The sequence below is a fragment of the Carassius gibelio genome, chromosome B3 (assembly GCF_023724105.1).
Source record: "Carassius gibelio isolate Cgi1373 ecotype wild population from Czech Republic chromosome B3, carGib1.2-hapl.c, whole genome shotgun sequence".
Lineage (NCBI taxonomy): Eukaryota > Metazoa > Chordata > Actinopteri > Cypriniformes > Cyprinidae > Carassius > Carassius gibelio.
Window position 1 is genome coordinate 35,692,337 of NC_068398.1, and position 23,380 is coordinate 35,715,716.

General features: G+C 38.2%; 1 protein-coding gene and 1 pseudogene across 2 annotated transcripts in view; both read left to right on the forward strand.

Annotated features, from left to right (window-relative positions):
* The window catches only part of LOC127953394 (zinc finger protein 501-like), a 485,311-nt gene that overhangs the window by 133,964 nt on the left and 327,967 nt on the right, over window positions 1-23,380 (forward strand). The gene's annotated exons all lie outside the window — the stretch shown is intronic.
* LOC127952000 (cytolytic toxin-alpha-like) lies at window positions 16,716-21,404 on the forward strand (annotated as a pseudogene).

The following is a 23,380-nucleotide window of genomic DNA, read 5'->3' on the forward strand; positions in this document are numbered from 1 at the left end:
ACATATATAAACCAAATCTAATAAAATATAAATATATAAAAAAATAATAATAATAAAAAAGGGATACATAGAGGAAACATTATGCATCAGTGGTAATACCAAAAATATTGTCATAATATTTCAGGAATCTGTCACTTTTCTTGTTTTTAATTAACCTTATGCTGTGTTCACACCAAACGCGAATAGAGCGTCAAATTCGCGTCTACCGCGTCTAGTTTGCCGCTTGACCATTTTGAGATCATTCGCTTCATTCGCGCGAGTAATTCGCTTCATTCGCGCGTGGAATTAACTTCACCACAGACGCGAATTCGCGTCATGGGGGGGCTTCTGCCAGCTGAGTTCACGCAGCATTTTCAACCGCCATTTTTATTCGGATAATTTTCAAAATATTACTGTTACTGTGTCATGAAATGTAGTTTTAAAAGTATTTCAGGCGAGAATGTAGTTGTTTTAAACTCAGATATGCGGTTTATTTATAATGACAGCGTCTATTTAAAAATATGTGTTTCGCCGATCTCGGAGATGAGCTCCATGCAACCAGCGGGAGCTCCATCATCATGTATCCGCCGAGAGCAGCCTCGGCTCGGCTAGACCTTCTGACATTTGCCGCTGACTCTGATGTCTCTTTAGTGGTTCAAGATAAAATATAATTTGTTTGGGGTAAAATGAAACGTTTCTTATCAATTGGCCTTTATTCAATTTATCTATTAATATGTTTTTTATATACATATATGTCCTTTTTATTCCTGTCTCTATAGAAATATGAACTTTTGTCATATAGCTCCGGTTGACTGCTCACTGACAACATCAGTCGTTCCTCCTTGTTGAATGAGTGGAGAAGGGTATTCCTGCACAACCGGAGGCTGCAGGAACATACTGTTGAATGAGTGACTCCTAGCAGGCTCCTGATTGGTTAACGCGGCGCGAATTGACGCCAAAGTTCAAATTTTTCAACTCGGGCGGCAGACGCGAATTCGCGTCAAACGCTAAATGCACAAAAAGCACCTTCGCGCTTAACGCGCGTTTCGCGCGAAACGCCCTATTCGCGCGTCAATTCGCGTCATTCGCGCGAACTAGACGCGCGAATGAGGCGAATTCGCGTCTTCCGCGCCGCGCTTAACGCCCCATTCGCGCCGCGAGACCTCCAGACGCGCGTAAACGCGCCTTTGCATTGACTTAACATTGAAATCATTCGCGCCAGACGCTCTATTCGCGTTTGGTGTGAACACAGCATTAGAGGTTTCAGACATGCATGAATTTCAATTAAAAATTTTGGAAAAGTAGGCTGCGATTTAAAGAATTTTTGCTTGTGAATAAAAAAAACTTCACAAACAAAATAAAAAAATTAACAATATAATTAATTGAAGTGCTAGCTTTATCAAATGAACGACACACGAACGTTCAGAACGACACATCACTAGTCTGGGGTGCGTTTCCCAAAACCATAGTTGCTAACTAAGTTAGCAACGTTGTTGGTTGCAATGCAATTTCCCATTGCCAACCAACAAAGTTCCTAACAGGTTAGCAATTTTTAGCTATAGTTTTGGGAAGCGCACCCCTGGTCGCTTCGCTCCAGTCCAGCGGGAGGCGCTAAACACATTCGTTTGTTTGACAAACATCATTAAACCTTAGAGGAAGAAGTTCAGTTTCACCGCGCTCTCTGTTGTTGTTATGTCGGTGTGCTGCCTTAACACAAACGGTTAGACACGTTTCTAAGAGAAAATTTTAGTTTTTGAATCAGTTCAGTAAACACCTGTAATATTCTCATCCTAACAATCGTCACTGTGTTTTGAAGCAAGCAAGAATATCTGGAGGAGTTTATCATCTGAACTGAGATCTGCTGCTGTGAAGATGCAGTTTGTGAAAGAAGAGAGAGAAGAGAACACGAGTGAACCAGACACCAGCACAATAAAACACGAGGAACCAGAAACCCGGAGAATAAAACTCGAGGAACCAGAAATAAAACACGAGGAACCAGAAACATGGAGAATAAAACACGAGGAACCAGAAACCCGGAGAATAAAACTCGAGGAACCACAAACCTGGAGAATAAAACACGAGGAACCAGAAACCCGGAGAATAAAAGACGAGGAACCAGAAATAAAACACGAGGAACCAGAAACATGGAGAATAAAACACGAGGAACCAGAAACCTGGAGAAGGTTGCGAGGGCCCGTTCATCGCTGCTTGCAGCTTTAATTTTTATATATATTTTTTAATAATAATAAAACTATTATTGATGAATAGAATATGTCTTAATTATTAATGACAGGTACTATTTGTGCCATTTAAAAAAAAAAAATGCTGTTAGTGCTCTTCCCCTCTCAAAAAAGACTATGCCAAACATTTAACATTGCTGTTAGATTAGGCCATCTTTAAAAATATGTTGCAGTACGTTTTTTTTTTTTTAAAAGGTCGGTAGGTCAGTCTTTTTTTTTCAAGTTTCAATGTAAAAAAAAAAGTAATTTTTTGTGATTGTGATATGCATATCATTTTAAATTAGCATATTATCAAATTAGCATATCGTGACGTCACTGACTGGGTCTTCAACCCACACCTTCAGGCACATAATTGCAAACCTCATTTTGATGCAGGCTATATATACCACAAACAAATTTAAATCTTTGTCAGAAAAATGTTTATTGCATGAATTTCAGGTGAGAAGAAAAAAAATTAGGTACTGTTTTACTTGCATCCACCGCTACGTATCAATGCAACCTACAAATGAGAGACCGTTTACTTTGCTTTCTTGGGTTGTCACTTTTGTGAAAAAAAAAATCCTGTTTGATTTGAGGGACAAGTGTTCATTGAATCAATTGTAAAATCAATTTTGCATGTCTAAAGTTTTATACAGCAAATAACACCAAATATAGATAAATGTATAGACCAATATTTCTGATGATTTATTGGCGTGAAGTTATGTGTACAATGACAAACAGGAGTGCAACATTTTCGAAAAACAATAAGCAGAGTGGATTGCCATAATGCAAAACATTTACTGCAGGCTTCAACATGGCTGTGTTTACGATTAGAAATGTCAACAAAAACAAAAAAATTGCATAGGCGATTAATAATAATCACTCTGCTTATTGTTTTTATTTATTGTTTTCTTAAGATCTGTCTTCTCCAGGCTACGCGCACGTCGATCTGAGTGAAGGCGCGTGAACTGACGAGGTTTTGCTCAGAGCTTGAGGATCCAATGGTGTAATGTTTTACAAGCTCCTTTAAATACTTATCATTGGTTAAATATTTCTAAAACCCTTTGATTTCTAAAGTAATAATAACTAATTATAAAAGAGATAAGAATTTTGGATCATTTTTCACGGCACATATCTGGCTATTCTCTGTCTGCCATACGGAAACGCCGCCCCTGGAGGAGGGGGGATCCGCCAAAATGAGTTGCCGGATCGGATTTTGGAGGTGCCAGATCCGGATCCAGCTTGTGAATTTTGTTGGTTGAAATCACAATGCTGCTGAACTCAACCAATCAGGATGTTTTGGTGCCCAAAGTCCCGCCCCCGAAAGTTCCGGAACTTTGAAAAAGTACTACCTCGCCAGCAGGGACTTTCTGAGGGGAATTTTTTTACCCAGAACTTTATTTAGTTAGAAACACGGCTTAAAATTCAAATTTTACCAAAGCAAACCTGGCAAAAAAAAGTGTATTTATCGCCAGGAACAAAACGCGATTATGCTAGTTTTGAAAAGCAATTGAGCAGGTTTTGTTTTGAAAACCGGACAATCCTGATCTTAAATGCACGGGTTGGATATATACTAGGAGCCCCTTTACTGACGAGATGCGCGTGTGTGTGACCCTGAAGTACAAACCGTATCATTGGTAAAAATGTTCTAATATTGGCAGGGCAATAAACGTTCTATGGCTATTTGTTTGGTTCCACAGTTTGCCAATTTTCTGTTTTTTTCAGCCTATCCATGGTGGTATTTTTATTCGTTATGTTAATAAAATATCTGTATTTAATAATGGTGAGTTTTTTTTTTTTTTCGGGTAAAAAATCAAGCAATTGACGCCATATAAAAAGTGGAAAAAAAGAAGGAAAAAAAAAAGTGACGTGATATTCAGCCAAGTATGGTGACCCATACTCAGAATTTGTGCTCTGCATTTAACCCATCCAAAGTGCACACACACACAGAGCAGTGAACACACACACACACTGTGAACACAGACCCAGAGCAGTGGGCAGCCATTTATGCTGTGGCGCCCGGGGAGCAGTTGGGGGTTCAGTGCCTTGCTCAAGGGTACCTAAGTCATGGTATTGAGGGTGGAGAGAGAACTGTACATGCACTGCCCCCACCTAAAATTCCTGACGGCCCGAGACTCGAATTCACAACCCTTCGATTGCTTGTCTGACTCTCTAACCCAATGGGGTCTCCACTACAAATAGGAAAAAGAGGCTACAATTTGCACAAGCTCACCAAAATTGGACCGTTGAAGACTGGAACAATGTTGCCTGGTCTGGTCTCGATTTCTGTTGAGACATTCAGATGGTAGAGTCAGAATTTGGCGTAAACAGAATGAAAACATGGATCCATCATGCCTTGTTACCACTGTGCAGGCTGCTGGTGGTGGTGTAATGGTGTGGGGGAAATTTTCTTGCCACACTTTAGGCCCCTTAGTGCCAGTTGGGCATCGTTTAAATGCTACAGCCTACCTGAGCATTGTTTCTGACCGTGTCCATCACTTTATGACCACCATGTACCCATCCTCTGATGGCTACTTCCAGCAGGATAATGCACCATGTCACAAAGCTCGAATTATTTCAAATTGGTTTCTTGAACATGACCATGAGTTTAGAGGATGCACCGAAATTTCGGCCACCGAAAATTTTTGGCCGAAAATGGCCTTTTCGGTTTTCGGCCGATAGACTTTTATCACCGAAACAACACGGCCGAAATGTTGTGATGACGCAAACAGAAACCGCGACCTGCACGTGCACGTGCACCTGCATAGGAGACAGATCAGAGCGCAGAAAAAAAGACTGGTCTCTGCACCAGATGAGGGGCATGCACCATCGTTGTCTGATATGTTCAGTGGAATTCTGCAAGAAAGTGCCTCAAATAATAATAATACGTTGGCTATTTTGTTCTTATACACACACACAAACATATATACATACATAATATCAGATTGTAGCCATATGCTAGATTTTCTGCTAGATTTCTGCTTTAATTTGCTAAAAATGTTTATTTATGCCCTGGCCCTATTTAAATACACTCTCTCAAATATTTCTCAAATGTCAGGCAGATGACAAGCTCAACTGCTCAACAGCTAGATGGTTATCTGTCTGAACTCCCCATCCCCAGAAGTGATAAGAGTCTTGCCAACTGGAGAAGTAATGCCACTTTCTAGTCCTACATAGAAAAATTTACAAATTTTTGCTGTCAGCAGAGGGATAGCAACAAAAAGATGAATGTAGAAATTTCCCTTATTTTCAATGTTTACTTAAGATATATAAATTAACATTCAGATGTTATGGTCTCCGTCGCGCCTCCAAGCAGGAAAGCGGTGTAAACTTAATCCATTCTCATTTTATTTTCCCCATGGCTATTATGTGTTGCGCTATTACACCCCACAATACAGCAACGGTTGAAAATGGTTAAAATAGATTTTTAATTCATCAAATTAAGACACACGGATGAGAGGGAGTATGTCTAAACACTGCACAGTAGTCCGAGTGGCAGTAAAGGAAGCATTCAACGTGGCGGCCACGCCAAGTAATGACGTCACAACACCCAAGCCCTATTGTTGAAATTGACAATGTTGTAGAAGTGCAGTTTAGTAATAGTAAAGGATAAATAATGTAATTAAATAGTTTAATAAATAGAACATTATTGTAAAGTGTAAGAGGTTTTATTTATATATATATATATATATATATATATATATATATATATATATATATATATATATATATGTATGTATATATATATATATATATATATATATATATATATATATATATATATATAAACCAATTCAGGCATCTCGTGAGTGTAGTGTATGCCCCTTTGGGGCCTGCCTGGGCCCACTGCGGGCAAAAAATCTTGCCCGTGTGGGCAGCCCACTGTGGGCCCCAATAGGACCAATTGTGTGCCCATAACATGACCACAGTTATGTACACTGTGTGGGCTGGGTGTGGGCACAGTGGGGACAGTGTGGGCACAGTGGGGAGAGTGTGGGGACAGTGTGGGCTGGGTGTGGGCACAGTGGGGAGAGTGTGGGCTGGGTGTGGGCACAGTGGGGAATATATTTTAGAGGTTTTAAAAGGCAGCATTTTTATTTTTATATAGGATTTTTGTCCAACAATGTAAAAGTTTTTACTGTTGCTTTTTATCAGTATAATGCACCCTTGCTGAATACAAGTAATATCTTAAAGAAAAAAAAACTTTCTGACCCCAAACTATTGAACACTAGAATATATTTAATACATTTATAAAACAGAATAATGACCAATTATAACTTCATCAGAACATTAAATAGATATGATAGATAATTATAGATAAATCAATCCCCTAAGAGGCACCAGTAGAGCTCTGCCTGATCTCTGATCTTCTGCTCCGTCCACCGTCACAAGTCTCTTATGTTACAGAGCCACTTTAATAGAAGTCTCCATATTAGATGCTGTAGCATGGCTGCTTTTCATTCCAGCATCTACCTGAGAAAGAAAACAACAATTAAAATGTAAATATGTGTGTGTGTGTGTGTGTGTGTGTGTATATATATATATATATATATATATATATATATATATATATATATATATATATATATAAACCTTAACAAAGTCAAAATATCCTCCTCAGGAAGTCTCCCAGGGCACTTATAGTTTTTTTTTGTGGAACATTTTTTTATGTTAATAATAAATTAATGTATGCTTTACTGATAGCAGAGATACACAGGGAGTGACAGAGTGTGAATGACTAAATGAGACAATAGTGTTCGCTGGATTTGAGTCACAGATAAAAATAGCTTATTATTGTAATACAGTAAGTAATACAGGTATAAGTAAATGACAGACCTTTCATTTTTTGAAAAATGAGCGCTTTAAAATTAACTAATGACTTTAACTTGATGCATGAATATGCAGCTTTAAACCAATTAAAGTGTACTTACATGACAAAAGATGCAGTGACCTGTTCCTAGTGACTCTTTACATCAATGAATATCAGTGAAATATTGCATGTATCAATACAAATTAAAATGTATTTTTATTTTGACACCATTGAGAAGACACGCAGGATGACTGCTAGGTTGATCACTTTCAACAATGATGTCCTGGAGGACCAGCATCTCTGCAGAGTTTATCTCCAGTCTGTCCGCACCTTTCCGAAGTGTGTGATGACCCTGAAGACCTCCATCAGCTGCTTCAGCAGTACAGGACTGAGACAGGACCTTAACTCTGCGATCAGGACTATGGCAAACAATACACAAAAGAGAGAAGACAAACATTATGTTAATGGATTAAAACTAAAGTTAAACAAAAAAAAAAAAAAATATGGTATATGGTTTAATATCTGAAAATGGATAAGGGAGAAAAAAGAAATTATCACTTAAATATTACATAGGTTTGTATGAATGAATGTACATATAAATCTATCAGTTATGAACAGCCATACATTAATGATAACGAGATTTGATAAGCGTGTGTAGCTGAGGTACTGTATTATGCTATATTAATCTTCGTTTATGTTGCTATTTAGGAGTTTATAAGAGACATTATACGGACTTAACCTTACTCCATTAGACTAATGTTACGTTATGTACGTTAGGCCTAACGTTACTGCTCGCTGTAAAACAACAAGACAGAAAAGGAAACCCAATTAACACCACAATGGACGTAAATAAATGTTAATTTAATGAATTCATGTGCAATTTGAAAGGATATATTACCAGAGATTATGTTACCTCAGAAAACGAACGGAAGTCTGCCGTTAAAACCGTTGGTCATTTAAAAACGCCACTAGCAACATTGTTAATCAAAATTAAAATGTGTAAATTAACTCCTATTAAATAATTCATTCACAACTATTTTGTCTAATGTTACAAATTGTAATGAAAATTAAGAAATTAACTGAGAAATTTAAAAAGCTTACCTGGTTGAGCGGAGCTGGGCGGTATCAGTTGAAGTCGGTCGGAATGACAGCTCATTAACTATGCAGAGTTCCGACAGTTCCTGCTCTCATTGGCTAGAATTAATCACGTGCTGAAGAGCTGACGCAAATTTTATGTATTATATTATTAAATATTACTTTTTCCTTTCAGAAATATTTAATATTTAAACGATCGATCATGAATCGTATCCAAAATAAATAAATACATTTATTTATTTTTTTTTTTACATAATATATGTGTGTGCTGTGTACATTTATTATGTGTTTATGTTTATCAATTTGCACTGGCTACAAATTGCTGCTCACATAAAATTCAAGGTATTGATGCTTGCATACAAAACCAACACTGGCTCTGCACCCCTTTACCTAAATGCATTACTTCAGACTTATGTGCTTCTAGAAGCTTGCGTGTCACTTTTACAGACTTTTAAATTAAATGTTCCCTCCTGGTTGAATGACCTCCCCATCTCAATCAGAGCAGCTCAGTCCTTAGCCATCTTCAAGAATCGGCTTGCCCACACGAAACCCGCTTGGGGCCCCCTGTGGGCAAAACTGCTGTTGGTCCCGTTGGGGCCCATGTGGGTTTAGTGTGGGTTTGCTCTGCCCACACTGTCCCACAGAAAACCCGCAGTGGGCCCGCGCCCACTGTATTTTTATTTTATAAAGAACATTTCATTATTTGTCTGTGATTTAAAAATTAAGACACAAAGATACTTTTTCTTTTTTGCTACTTTATTCAACTGCATTTTATTTTTTACAAAACATTGTCTTCCAGTATAACTTTAGCAGCATATTTTGATCCAGCGGTGAAACGTAGTTTTTAAAAGATAAAGAAAAAAGTTCACCAAGTTTAACCAAACAACTATTATAATAAGGTATAAAACAGAGACCAAATAGCCTAGATATTTTAACTATGGCTAAAACTCAAAACTAAAATAATAATATTATTTAAAAAACATGGATATTATATTTACCACGACCGGTGAAACATTCAAATGTCTATTCAAAAACATAAGGCGGTCTACGTGCTCAGATGAGAACCGAGTGCGCAGCCTGTTCACATTTAGAGGAATAAATTAGCTCCGCTGGAACAGATGTTGCAGGAACAGCCAGGTACCTCTGGACAAGTAAACCTTCTCTGTCCCTGAAACTAATAGGCAGCAAATATTTCACCACCATTTCAGCGAATAGCTTTGTCGTCTTCTCGGTTCTGCCTGCGTTGCATTTAGGTCTTACGTCAAGTGATTCAATGCTCGTCTGAGTTGCCGCTCTGTTATCGCCAGATATTTTATGTACAAATTTTAGATGATAGCGCATTGTATTTGTTGAAGATTTGTGTGACAGCTTGGCACTGCACAGCTTACCCTGAACTGTTTTTTCATCGTTCTTCTCAAAGGCAAACCAGCCATCGTGACTTTGAGGCCATGATTATATCTTCTTATGTCTTTTGAGGCATCAAGTGGAAGGCTAACCAATCAGAGATCAGGGCGCCGCCCAATGTGCTGCCATAACCAATCAAAAAAAAAATAATAATAATTTCGATCATCGTTTACGTGATCGATCGTCGCTGTCGAGTACTCTATCACTGTTGCACATCCCTATTACAAAGTTATCTGATATTATCAAGATGAATTTGTTCTGACAGTTAAACTCTTGAGTTCTTGACATATTTTATTACCATTTTCTAAACTAAACTAATAATGTGAGAAATGTTGAAGGTGTCTGAATAATTTTTAGTTTGACTGTATGTTTAATTTTTACAGTGCTATTTTACATTTTATTATTCGGTTTCTGTACCTGGACACTTACAAACTTGAAAAAACGTAAACACTGTGTAAATAGCACAAACAAATGAACAGAACGAATATACAAATTAAACACTTTCAAACAGGGCCCACTGGTACAACCTGCACCGGGGCCCCGCAAACCCCAGCTACGGCCCTGCTTACGGTACAAACTTTGTCAATGAACTATGAGGGCAAAAAAAACAAAACAAAACAGAAACAAAATAATCGTTCATTAATCGTAATACAGGTAAAATGTTAAATTAATAGAGGTTTTGACTTTAGGCCATAATCGTCCAGCCCTAGTTGGACCAGGTCAGTTGTTTAAACCATTCATTAAATTTAATGGGTTCAAAGGAATCATTAGTTCGCGAATCAGACATGTACGGCACGCGTTGTGTAATTATCTCTGCAGTTTAGGATATCGCTCAAGATTTGACACCACACAAAAAACACTTCATCACCGGATATATATATTTTTTTTGTTTGACAACATCTTGTCAATTGATTTTGATTAATTATGCGCGAGGGAGAGAGACCAAGACAGCGCTCGTGTTGTTTGAAGACGGTGAAGGTGAGCGTGCGCTCGCAGCCGGGGCTCTCTCGCTCTCTCTCTGCTCGTTCTTATATTCGCCCTGTTAAACTGACAGGACTTAAAAACACATGCAAATGATAAACCTTCACTCTATGATGGTTAAACTGTGCAATTAATCCACGAATCACATTCGTCAAGGGCCAGGGAGCAGCTGGCCAATATAGTTAATGAATAACGGATCAACTACGACAGCCTACATCGCACATCCTGTGATGTGACTATCGTGAATTCGTACATCGCAATATCGATGCTTAAAAGACACATCGTGCAGCCCTAACAGTCGCAGTTAATTACTTTGTCCTTTTGGTCAAGAAGTGTCTGCTAGATGCAGTGTAAATACAACATGCTAAAACGCATGTGAAGAAACTTACCTTGGCCAGTACAACACTGTTTTCATCACCTGGAGGCTTGTAGATGGACCCAGCCACAGCAGAAAGACTAGTAACTTTCCAAAGACTTGTGGCTTTTAAACTCCTGAATCGTGTAGTAACTTACACCATAAACTAGACAGTTCACAATGTCCGTATGTGTGCAAGTAGGTAAATGGTCCAGGTCTCTGTGCCATTCCGCTGCAGGGAGCTCGTATGGGTCGAGGAGAGGAGGTTCTCACATTTCCACACTGTTTTAACATGACTGGAAGTTACTGCTGTGTTAAAAACTGCTCCAGTACCTCACACGATACATATGGAACACATAGGAACAATGGAAGGTTACACCAAGTGCAAAACACAGGTTTTTGGAGAAGCTCTCAGGCATCCAGAATATCGACCCATACGAGCTCCCTGCAGCGGAATGGCAACATGGTGGAGACTGTGATCTCGAGGGGAGGGGCTCAGTACTATGACAACAACTCCTCACTCTCAATAGTCTATTTCATCCTGATGGGGCCCATCCACATCCACCTTGCAGCATGCATCTAAATGTTGGTCCTTCAGTCTGTTTCTTAAAGCTGTTTCCACCTGTAATGGAATAGAATACATAGATCTCTCACAAATATTTAACTCTAAATAAGCAACATTTTAACAAATTAAAAAATGGGTAATGGGTAATCAGGGATGGGTAAATGTCCCTGACATTGAATTGGTGGGTTTTTGTTAAATGTAAGCTAAAATCATCACAATTGGGACTTCCTGGTATGGCCGCAAGCTAGAAGGTCACGTTCGAGCCTGCTCTCTACAACAATCCTGACTAATCCTTTTAGTTGAGCCAAAAAACTCTCCGAAACTGTGAAACTGGCGCAGAAATGCCTGGCATTGGAAGAGGGAGTAGGGATAAGCCTAAATCAACTACGCAATCCAAATTAACAGGCTTTGGATCGCATGGCATAGAGCAGCCAGCTAGCAAGGAAGCTAACGTTATGAATGATGCTAAAACTGTTTACAAAGAAACTAACGAAGGTGATGTGAACAACAACGCGATGATTCCACCCGGCAATGACCAACAGCTGCTAAATATGGCTAAAGATGAGATATTGGGAGAGATACGCAATTTGAAAACAGAGTTCGCGGGAAGATTTGATGGCATACTGAAAGCTATAGAAGAAACAAGAAAAGATTTGTCTGAATGTACAGAGCGGATGGCCGAGGCTGAGGTGCGCCTGTCTAGCGTGGAAGACGGGCAGGTCGACTTGAAAGCGGTGGTCGAGAGTTTACAGAAAAGAAATAAACATCTTGAGGACAAAGTGGTCGACATGGAAACAAGATCGCGTTTGAACAATCTTAGGCTGGTGGGTCTCCCTGAAAATTGTGAGGGCTCCGACATGTGTGGGTTTTTGGAGAGCTGGTTGCCAGACGCGTTGGAGTTAAACCCAATGCGTCACCCTTTAGTCCTGGAAAGGGCTCACCGCGTCGGGCCAAAGAGAGACACCGATGCCTCGCCGAGAACGGTAATCATGAGATTTCTTAACTACAAGCAGAAAGAAACCGTACTAAGAGCTGCCAAAACAAAGAAGTAGATCTTCTACAAGAATCAACGTGTGAAGCTGTTTGCTGATGTTGCTACGGAGGTGCACAGGCAGCGGAAGCAGTTCGATGTTGTTCGCGACAAGCTGCGTAAACTAAGGGTGCGGCATGGCATTCTTTCCCCATCCACGCTGGTGCTGACATACAAGGAGAAAGTCCACAAGTTCACTTCCCCAGCGGAAGCTAAGATCTTTGTCCAGAAGATCCAAATGGATACAGAAGAAACAGAATGACTTGTGTTAATAGGTATTGCCACTGCCATAACAACCACACATTGTAGGTATTTTTGATGAATAAATGTGTGACTCTACAATTTTCATAGTCATGAAAATAAAGAAAACTCTTTGAATGAGAAGGTGTGTCCAAACTTTTGGTCTGTACTGTACATAACAAAAAAGTATGAAACAACTTAAAATACGTCATATTTATATTCTGTACTGTGTATACATACACACACATATATATATATATATATATATATATATATATATATATATATATATATGTGTGTGTGTGTGTGTGTGTGTGTGTGTAATATGCACTTCTCATGATTGGGTAATCGCGGCAGCTACATTTGTTTTTCTGATTAATTGTTTTGCTCTATGAGAAAGACAAGGTAACAAAATATTCGGGGCTTATGCCCCCTTAGCCCAGCCCTAGCGCCGCCCCTGGAATGCGTTTTTTTGACGGCCTGCTAGCGGATCATTAGGGGCCGTTCACATCACGTCTTTCGCGCGCGCAAGTTCGTTATTTCCAATGTAGGCGCGCGGTATGCGCGCTCATAATGGAAGCAACGCGCTCACGACGCGCACCACATCGAGTTAAAAACATCTAAACTTTTCAGAATGCCGCAAGCGCACCGCAGTTCATGTGACAATAACTAACCAATCAGCTTCAACCTTTCCCGTATAAACGTTGAAAGCTCAGCTAAGATGGAGGAACATCTGTTCATAGCTGTATATGGATTTCCATTTTGAAATGAATTTAGTAGCAGAGCTACTGCGAGCGATTTTTGGTGCTGCAAATCCATTTATCCTTTGCTGAAATTTCCGCGTCTTCAATGAGAGAGAGCGTGTAATGGATGCTTAGCAACGACAGATGCCCCAGGAGCACTTCTGCCCGAGCGCTTTGGAAAGAAGGAGAAAGCGGCGCGACTAGCGTTTTCCACGCGTTTTTAGGCGCGAACTATTGAAGACAAAAGCGATGACCCTCGGTACCTCTCAGGCTGACATGTTGATGTGATGTGATATCTGATTTAAGTGGGCGTGGTGTGTGTAAGGTAGAGAGGGCATGACTGATAGTGTCCTGATCCAGTCACGACGCTATTCTCAGCCTGCGCTCCAGCTGAGTAATCAACTTTATTTTAAAAAATAATTTATATATTTTATATTCAAACTGAAAACATGATGTGATTAACACTCAAGTCATTCAAGTCATCGTGTCTCAAGTCAAGTCAAGTCCCGAGTCTTTAACTTCCGAGTCAAGTCTCAAGTCCTAAAAATAGCGACTTGAGTCAACTCGAGTCCAAGTCACAAGTCCCCATGTCTGATTATGGATATAACATTTTATATATGATATCATTGTATTTTGTGTCTGAGAGGAGGTTCTGTTGTATATCATTTCAAATTCTAAAAAGACCAATAAACATATTGATGGAAAAAAAAAAATCATCACAATTACCAAAGACTTAAACTACTTCAGTCTGTTTATATTGAATTTAATACACATGTTTCACAATTTGAGTTGAATTACTGAAATAAAATAATCTTTTTAATGACTTTCTAATTTGAGATTCACCTGTATCTTTTTGTTTTGTTTTGTTTTTTAAGAAAATCTATTAATTTGAGATGCTTTTGATTATAAAAAATTTAAGAAACCATTAAAATGGAATGCAGAAATGTAATGTACAACAGAATTTGGTAAAAATAAAACTGTAAAACTTAATTACTTAGACATGCTTTTTGATTATTTTAAGTATATAAAAGTTAACTGAATATTATCACTTTTCTTGTCTTTCGTACACTGCTAAATGATTAAATGTAAATGAATTTGGAAAAAAAATTTTTTAAATGGATTCCATAGGGCCCTCTATTTATAATTCAAAGTAGATGAGAAACCGACTGCTCCTGCGTGACCTTTTGTAAACTGTATTTATGACGAACAACTGCACAGACACAGATATTCTAGCAATCTGTTGATAAACACACATCTTCTGTCCTCTGTTTGTGTTTGAGTCCGCTCACGCTGCTCCGCGCTATCTGCTGACGTGCTGACGTGCTGAAAGACGAGGAGGAGTCAGGTCTGACGCTGTTTTCATATAACATTTAAGCGGTCAGACTCTGAGGCGATCGTGAATTTGTGTAAAGTTTATAAAGCCCCGCTAAAAGCCTAGTGACGCCCATGCTTCGTGTGTACATTTCAGAGAATCAGGACAAATATTTCAATCGATCGCTCAGGCATTTAAGAGGCACAGAAATGAGGCACTAAAATCTGCGCGCTGATTCGGTTTGGTGCATACCGGTTCCATAGGTACCGGTGCCATATTGGTACTGGGTTTCGGTACCTAACCCTACACACAGCAGTGAACACACACCTGGAGCAGCGTGCAGCCATTTATTCTCCGGCGCCCGGGGATCATTTTGGAGTTCGGTGCCTTGCTCAAGGGCACCGCAGTCGTAGTATTGCCAGTCTGAAACTTTAACCCACAACCCTAGGGTTAGGAGTCAAACTTTCTAACCACTAGGCCATGACTTCCTCCTTTATATAGCATATATAAGCATCATTCATGGAACTAATTTGCGCGTAAATCAGAACTACACAAAAACTCTCCTTCGGATTCACAAATGCTTCGTAAATGTCTGATTAAATGGCTGTTAAACGTGTATAAAGGGGTAGTTCACTCAAAAATTTAAATTATGTCATTAATGACTCATGTCGTAAGACCTCCGTTCATCTTCGGGACACAGTTTAAGATATTTTAGATCAAGTCCGAGAGCTTTCTGTCCCTCCATTGAAAATGTATGTATGGTATACTAGGGCTGGACGATTATGGTCTAAAATCAAAACCTCGATTAATTGATCATTTTACCTCGATTAGGATTAATGAACGATTTTTTTTTTTTTGCCCTCATAGTTCATTGACAAGGTTTGTACTGTAAATATGATTGACTATCAGCAGTTATTTTATCTATGTTCTTAACATTTCTTAATAGGGTTCAAATAAAAAAAAAAAAAAAAAATTCAGGATGATTGCTATGCAAACTAGTTGTCATTTCAAATTGTTACAGCAGTGGGGGAAGATACATGGGCAATATTTAGATTTTTTGCCTTTTTTTTTACCTAAAATTCAGTTATACTTAGTCATGATAATTAGTCACTGTCCAACTGAAAACCATCAAGCTTTTTACAAGTTACACCACTGCAAAATTTGCACAGATCAGATCTTTTTGGATTGGATGTTCACATTATTATTATTATTATTATTATTACTCCTATATTATTTTAATGTGACTGTCACAGTGAAGCTCTGTGACTAGAGATTCCTATTATGAAAAGGACTCCTACTTTGACACTGGAAAAGGAACATACAAGCATACACTTCGCCGTTTTGTGCAAAACGAACAGTACTTTGTGTTCAGTGCTGTGTAAACAGAATCCAACTCCTGCCCTCCAGTGTATGACATACAAACAAAATTAAATATCACTTTACCAAACCTCTTTCCAGAGACAATTTCCCCTTGGCATTAGTGTGTATTATCAGTGTATGATTTTCTACATTGCATTAGATGTTAGCTGATGTCAATTAATAATTAATCATTCACTCATTCATTTGATTCAGAGTAAGGTTTTTGACCGTAATAGCTTCAGAAAAACAACTGTTTATCTTTCCATAAGATAACATAACACTATCAACATAACACTGGTAGCGTAGCATGGAAAGTACTAGCCTAAGTTTCAGAGTTTTTTGTGTTTGAATCTTAATATGATCCTAAATGGTTTGTTGAACATAAAATTATGTCTTCATATTAAAAATATCTTGAATGTTATATGATTTTGTGTGCTTATTGGACGATTGTTTGTTTGATTCTGTATTCCCTCTGAACACATTTTGTTGTGCAATGAGCTAGAAGATATTTTTATTATAATGATTTCTACAGCATTAAACATTAGTCATTACCATTAAGATTGAAAAATGTTTTTTAAAAAACATTATTTCTCTTTTTTATTATGGTCATAGAATCAAAGACAATGGAAATGGCAGCCCTGGGAAGACCTCTGTATATTGGTATGCTTTACGACTGCCAGGTGGTATATCTATATCAACTAATTCTCATTCATTTGAAACTACAAGTCTACTAACTCTCAGAGTAGACTGTTAGGGTAGGTTTAGGGTTAGTAGAATAAGTTGACATATACTTGCAAAGTTTCTCATAGTCAGTATGTTGTATGTTGTGGACCCATCAAAATAAAGTGTTAGAATTCAATTCAATTCAATTCAAAGTTTATTTGTATAGTGCTTTTTTCAATATGAATCGTTACAAAGCAACTTTACAGAAAATAATGTTTCTACAATATTTAGTAGTAGCTTATGGTGGTGACTATCAGTTTGTGCACGTTTGACAGGATTTGTAGAAAAAATGTATACAAGACGTAGTCAGCTAGACGATGAACATTATTAATAATATTAATTAATAATTGTTATATGATGCAGTCAAACATGTAGCAATAATTGTTAGTTCTGTTTGGTGATTCAGGGTTAGCATCATCTGGGGTCCTCTGAGGGTCAGCATCATCTCTTCTCAGGTGTTCTGGGTCCAGACTGAAGCTTGTGTAAATCCTAGCTACCCGTGGCAAAACATAGAAACAAAATAGAGACATCATTAGCATAGCTGCTGATTCAACAAAGTAAAATTAGTTTAACCCAAGCTAATGAATAAAAATGCACATTTGATCAGATGCAACTACACTCACAATTTAAGAGATACATTATTCGAATGCTTGGCGAAAGAGATGCATTTTTAATCTAGATTTAAACAGAGAGAGTGTGTCTGAACCCCGAACATTATCAGGAAGGCTATTCCAGAGTTTGGGAGCCAAATGTGAAAAAGCTCTACCTCCTTTAGTGGACTTTGCTATCCTAGGAACTACCAAAAGTCCAGCGTTTTGTGACCTTAGGGAGCGTGATGGGTTGTAGCGTGGTAGAAGGCTAGTTAGGTACGCAGGAGCTAAACCAATTAGGGCCTTATAGGTAAGTAATGATAATTTGTAACTGATACAGAGCTTAATAGGTAGCCAGTGCAGAGACTGTAAAATTGGGGTAATATGATCATATTTTCTTGACCTGGTAAGGACTCTAGGTGCTGCATTTTGGACTACCTGTAGCTTGTTTGTTGAAGAAGCAGGACAACCACCTAGAAGTGCATTACAATAGTCCAGTCTAGAGGTCATGAATGCATGAACTAGCTTTTCTGCATCAGAAACAGATAACATGTTTCGTAGCTTGGCAATGTTTCTAAGATGGAAGAATGCAGTTTTTGTAACATTGGAAATATGATTTTCAAAAGACAAATTGCTGTCTAATATGATACCCAGATTTCTGACTGTAGAGGAAGTAACAGTACATCCGTCTAGTTCTGTGTAGTGTTTTTTGGTCCAATAATTAATATCTCCGTCTTATCCGAATTTAATTGGAGAAAATTATTTGTCATCCAATCTTTTACATTTTTAACACACTCTGTTAGCTTAGATAATTGAGAATTGATAATCGTTGAGATATATAGCTGAGTATCATCAGTGGAAGCTAATTCCGTATTTTCTAATAATATTACCAAGGGGCAACATGTATATTGAAAATAGAAGGGGACCTAGGACGGATCCTTGTGGCACTCCAAATTTTACTGATGATAAATGAGATGACACCCCACTTAAGTAAACAAAATGGTAGCGATCGGACAGGTAGGATCTAAACCATCTTAGAGCCTGCCCTTGAATACCTGTATAGTTTTGTAATCTATCTATGAGTATGTCATGGTCTATGGTGTCGAACGCAGCACTAAGATCAAGTAAGACTAGAAATGAGATGCAGCCTTGATTTGACAGAAGGAGCAGGTCATTTGTAATTTTAACAAGTGCAGTTTCTTTGCTATGGTGGGGCCTGAAACCTGACTGAAATTCTTAATACAGATCATTTTTATGCAGGAAGGTGCTCAATTGAGCAGACACAACTTTTTCAAAATTTTTTGACATAAATGGAAGATTTGAAATAGGCCTATAATTTGCCAGTACACTAGGATCTAGTTTTGGTTTCTTAATAAGAGGCTTGATAACCGCCAGCTTGAATGGTTTTGGGACGTGAGCTAAAGATAACAACGAGTTAATGATATTGAGAAGCGGTTCTTCGGCTACAGGTAACAACTCTTTCAGTAATTTAGTGGGTACAGATCTAATAAACATGTTGTTGGTTTAGATACAGTGATAAGTTTATTTAGCTCTTCCTGTCCTATAGTTGTAAAGCACTGTAGTTTATCTTTGGGTGCGATGGATGAAACTGAAGTGTTAGATGATGTAGAATCTACATTCGCTATTGTATTTCTAATGTTATCTATTTTATCAGTGAAGAAATTCATAAAGTCATTACTATTTAACGTTGGTGGAATATTTGAATCAGGTGGCGTCTGGTAATTTGTTAATTTAGCCACTGTGCTAAATAAAAACCTTGGATTGTTTTGGTTATTTTCTATGAGTTTGTGTATATGCTCTGCCCTAGCAGTTTTTAGAGCCTGTCTATAGCTGGACATACTGTTTTTCCATGCAATTCTAAAAACTTCCAAGTTAGTTTTTCTCCATTTGCGTTCAAGACTACGAGTTTCTTTCTTGAGAGAGTGAGTATTACTGTTATACCATGGCAAGTTATTAAGCAGACAGTCTAATGACTGCTAGTTGACATATAGTTGCAAAGTTACTTACTGTTACTAGAATGTTTACAGTGGACAATCAAAATAAAGTGTTATACCTTTTTTTCTTTTCACCAAATGTTTAATCATGACCAGTCCTTGTGAAACAAAACTATAATACCTGCACATTTGCATTTACATTTACAACAGTACATCACTCCCTCATACATAAAATAACACTTAAAGCCATTTTTAATTTCAGGTGTTACACTCTGGGATAAGAAATCATTGAGTGAAAATTTGGACACTCGTCAACAGACCCAGACAAATCTGCTGTTCAGTAGCACTGATTCTCTCTCTAGTAAGTCCAACCTCCTGGGTGTAAGTGCTTCCCTGAAGGCCAGTTTCTTGGGGGGGCTTGTGGATGTGGGAGGATCTGGCAAGTTCCTGCATGACACCAAATCCTCAAATCAATAGTCCAGAGTTACAATGTATTACAGAGAAACCGCAAAATATGAATAGCTCACTATGTCCCAGCTGGGCCAGTTCATCTACCCTGAGGTGTTTGACAAGAAAACTGCAACTCATGTGGTCACGGCAGTACAGTATGGAGCTCAGGCCCTCATGGTGTTTGATCGGACATTTTCAGAAGACGAGAACAAGCAGGAGATTGAGGGAGAACTGAATATCATGTTCAAGAACATCCCTTCATTTTCAATTGATGCAGAAGCATCTGGCAGTATGAAAGAACATGAAAAGAAAAAGGCTGAGAAAATCACCTGCATATTTCATGGGGATGTCCTACTTGAGGAGAACCCCACCACATACATGGAATCCATTGAGATATACAAGAAGCTCCGCATTCTGCTGAAGGAGAATCCACAGAATATGGTTCCAATAAAAGTCTGGCTCCATCCTCTTCATCTGTTAGAGAACAAAGCAGCTCGGCTCGATAGAAAAATGACCACAAGTCTGATTTCTGACGCTGATCATATAATCAAGGAGCTTGGAGAGGCAGAGAGGACACACAATGACCTGTGAATTGGTCAATGCCCTTAGTGACATCAAAGAGAGACTGCAATTATTTAATAAATCATTTTGCATGTACAAGACAATGTTCATAGAAGCAGTCGGCAGGGTCTTGCCTGTTATTCAAAGAGGAATGGAAGAGGAAAATTTCTGGAAGACATCCTGAAGATCCACAGGAGCTCCCCATTCAGTGCTGATATGCTTAAGTTGTGGTTAAATGATGCAAGGTCTGAACTTCTCATCTTGAGTTCTTACATCAAGATGCTACAGGGGATCGATATCAAATACTCAGTTGATCTCACTACCACCTTATTTGATCCTGAAGTTGATGCAGTGGTGGGCTTGACCTTCACATGTCTGAAGTATAAAGACTCATATATTTCAAGCCTGAAGGAGTATATTGAATCTGACAAGTTTAAAGAGCTAGAAGAGAGTAAAACTTTTTCTGTTAAATCTGTTCAAAAGTGGTTCAATGAACACCGCTGGAGTGATGCTGGGTTAAAGTGGTTTAATGAACGCAGTGAGAGTGATACTGGGTTTTCTGTGAAATCTGTCACAAAGTGGTTCAATGATAACAGTGTCTCAATGAACATAAGAGAGAACTTGTCTCAATTCAGGTGGTTTGCAGAGGCCAATAAATATGAAAAGAGAATCCACTTCAGTATTTCTGCCATCTCCAATCCCAACATTGCAGGCTCCTCCATCTATCTCTATGAAAAAGGGAAACTGACAGAAAAACAGTTCAAGTCTGTGTCCAACCCCGCCACCCCCACCAATAGTGAAAAATGTATGGGACCAAGCTGTGTACCTTAAACTGCAGAAGTCTTCATCTAGAGACAGAGTGCAGTACAGAGTGGAATACAAGCGGGTGAAACCACATTCTGGAGCTGAGGAACCATGGCCTCATATTGACACATATGAAGAATTGGAGTCTGGAAAGCATTACCTGATCCGCTGCAGGATTGTTCACCCCTTAGAGCTGCTCCATCTTTATCGGTTTTTAAATCCCTTCTGAAAACTCAATTGTTTTCTGAAGCATTTGCTAATTAATTGTTGCATAGCATTAATTGTAGCATATTTTATTTTATCTATGATCAATATGTTGTACAGCACTTTGGTCAGTCATGTGATTGTTTTAAATGTGCTTTATAAATAAAAGAACTAGAACTAGAACTATATGGCAGACTGTCGCTGCACATGTTGCACAAAGCTGTAGTTGAATCTACTTTTTAAAGATTTTACAGATATACAGATACCTGCATGCTTCCAAAACCATGACGAGAATGGTTTTAATTAGGACATATGCCTATTGTTGAAATATATGATGAGGAAAAATAACACTGTTGAGTTATTAATAATATCACCAATGTTTTGGAAAAAGGATCATCTAAAAGGACTATTAGTATCTCAAATAACCCAAAGAGCATTGCATTTCAGATGAAACTGAAGCGCAAATAAACACTGGTGAACTGAAGTGCTTTGCAAGTGGATTAATAAACTCAAACAAATACATCATATGTCCATATGAATTACCAATCAGAATAAAATAAATGTATATCATCCTTTTCTAGATTGATCGTCCGAGTATGAGTACATGTGCACATCCTTAATCCAAAGCAATTTACAGCTGGATAATACTGTTGTTAACTGATTAATCTTAAGAAGACATGAGAAGTGCCAGTAATGCATAGATTCAGTCATTGTTCAGACAGTATAAGCTACAACAGAATGAGTTTAATAATAGTGCAGACATATTTAAGAAACAGATTTTTTTTTTTAAGATGTAATAAAGTGCTCATGGAAAAGATACGTCTTTTTTTTTTTATTTGTTCTTGAAAATTGTTAGGGATTCAGCTGTTTGGATGGAACTGAGAAGATCAATCCAGCAGCAAGGAAGAGAGATTTTGTGGCTCTGTTTGATGGAACCTCAGATGCAACTCACTCACTGACAGCAGCCTAGTGGAGGGGATACAGACTTCTAGGAGAGTAGTGGTAGAAGGGTGCAGAACTTGTTGATTTTCTAAGAGGGAAGCACCAGTTTATTGAACTTGATGCAAGCTGCAACCAGAATCCAGTGCAGAGAGCTAACCAGAGGTGTGATATGACGTGGGTTATTTTGGTGTCACTGAAGAAAAGATGTGTTGCTGCATTTTATTAATTTGCTGGAGTTTGATAGCACATGTTCGAAGTCCTTCCAGAAGAGCACCATAAAAAAACCATCGTAGAAATGACAAGGGCTTGGAAGAGAAAGTTGTGTTGCATGCTCTGCTAGGAAGGGTCTAATCTTCCTAATGTTTTGCAGTGCAAACCTGCATGATTGTGCCATTTTTGCAACGCGATCTTTAAAGATATGTTGATCATCAAGGATTAAACTAAAATAATTGGCCGAATTTGATGTGATTATTTTAAAATCGTATTATAAGAGACTGCTAACAACTGTCAATAATTAATCAAATATGTTTTGCTAAAATATTATTTGTACTAAATAAGAAGAGATATAATATAAAAATTCTAGAAAATGTTAAAATTCTAATATTTTCAAGTTTACCAGCACTACAATCTCAGAACAAATGACACAAATCAGTTTAAAACAGAAAGAATAAAGGCATAGATACTTTTTTTTCACCCCTTTTTTTTTGGTCTATATCTTTGTTTACTGTGTATCACAATAATCCATCATGTCATCACATTCATGATACTACAGAATCAGCACCATTGGTTGTGCATATTTAATTAAAAAAAAAAAAAAACCTTGACATGTGCATACACGGTGCTGGTTCATGTTGAAACAAAAATTGAAACACGCTTGCTCTGATCCAGATATGAACTATAATCTGTGCCAGTGGCATACACGGGTGAGGGTGAGGGTGAGGGTGGGTTTTGACATCATCGATAGAAATCAAGGTCCGGGGATGCATACATCAGAACGAAAGCGCATATTAGCATCGACGATTAAAGGGATTAAGTAATTGGATCATTTCATTCTCATTA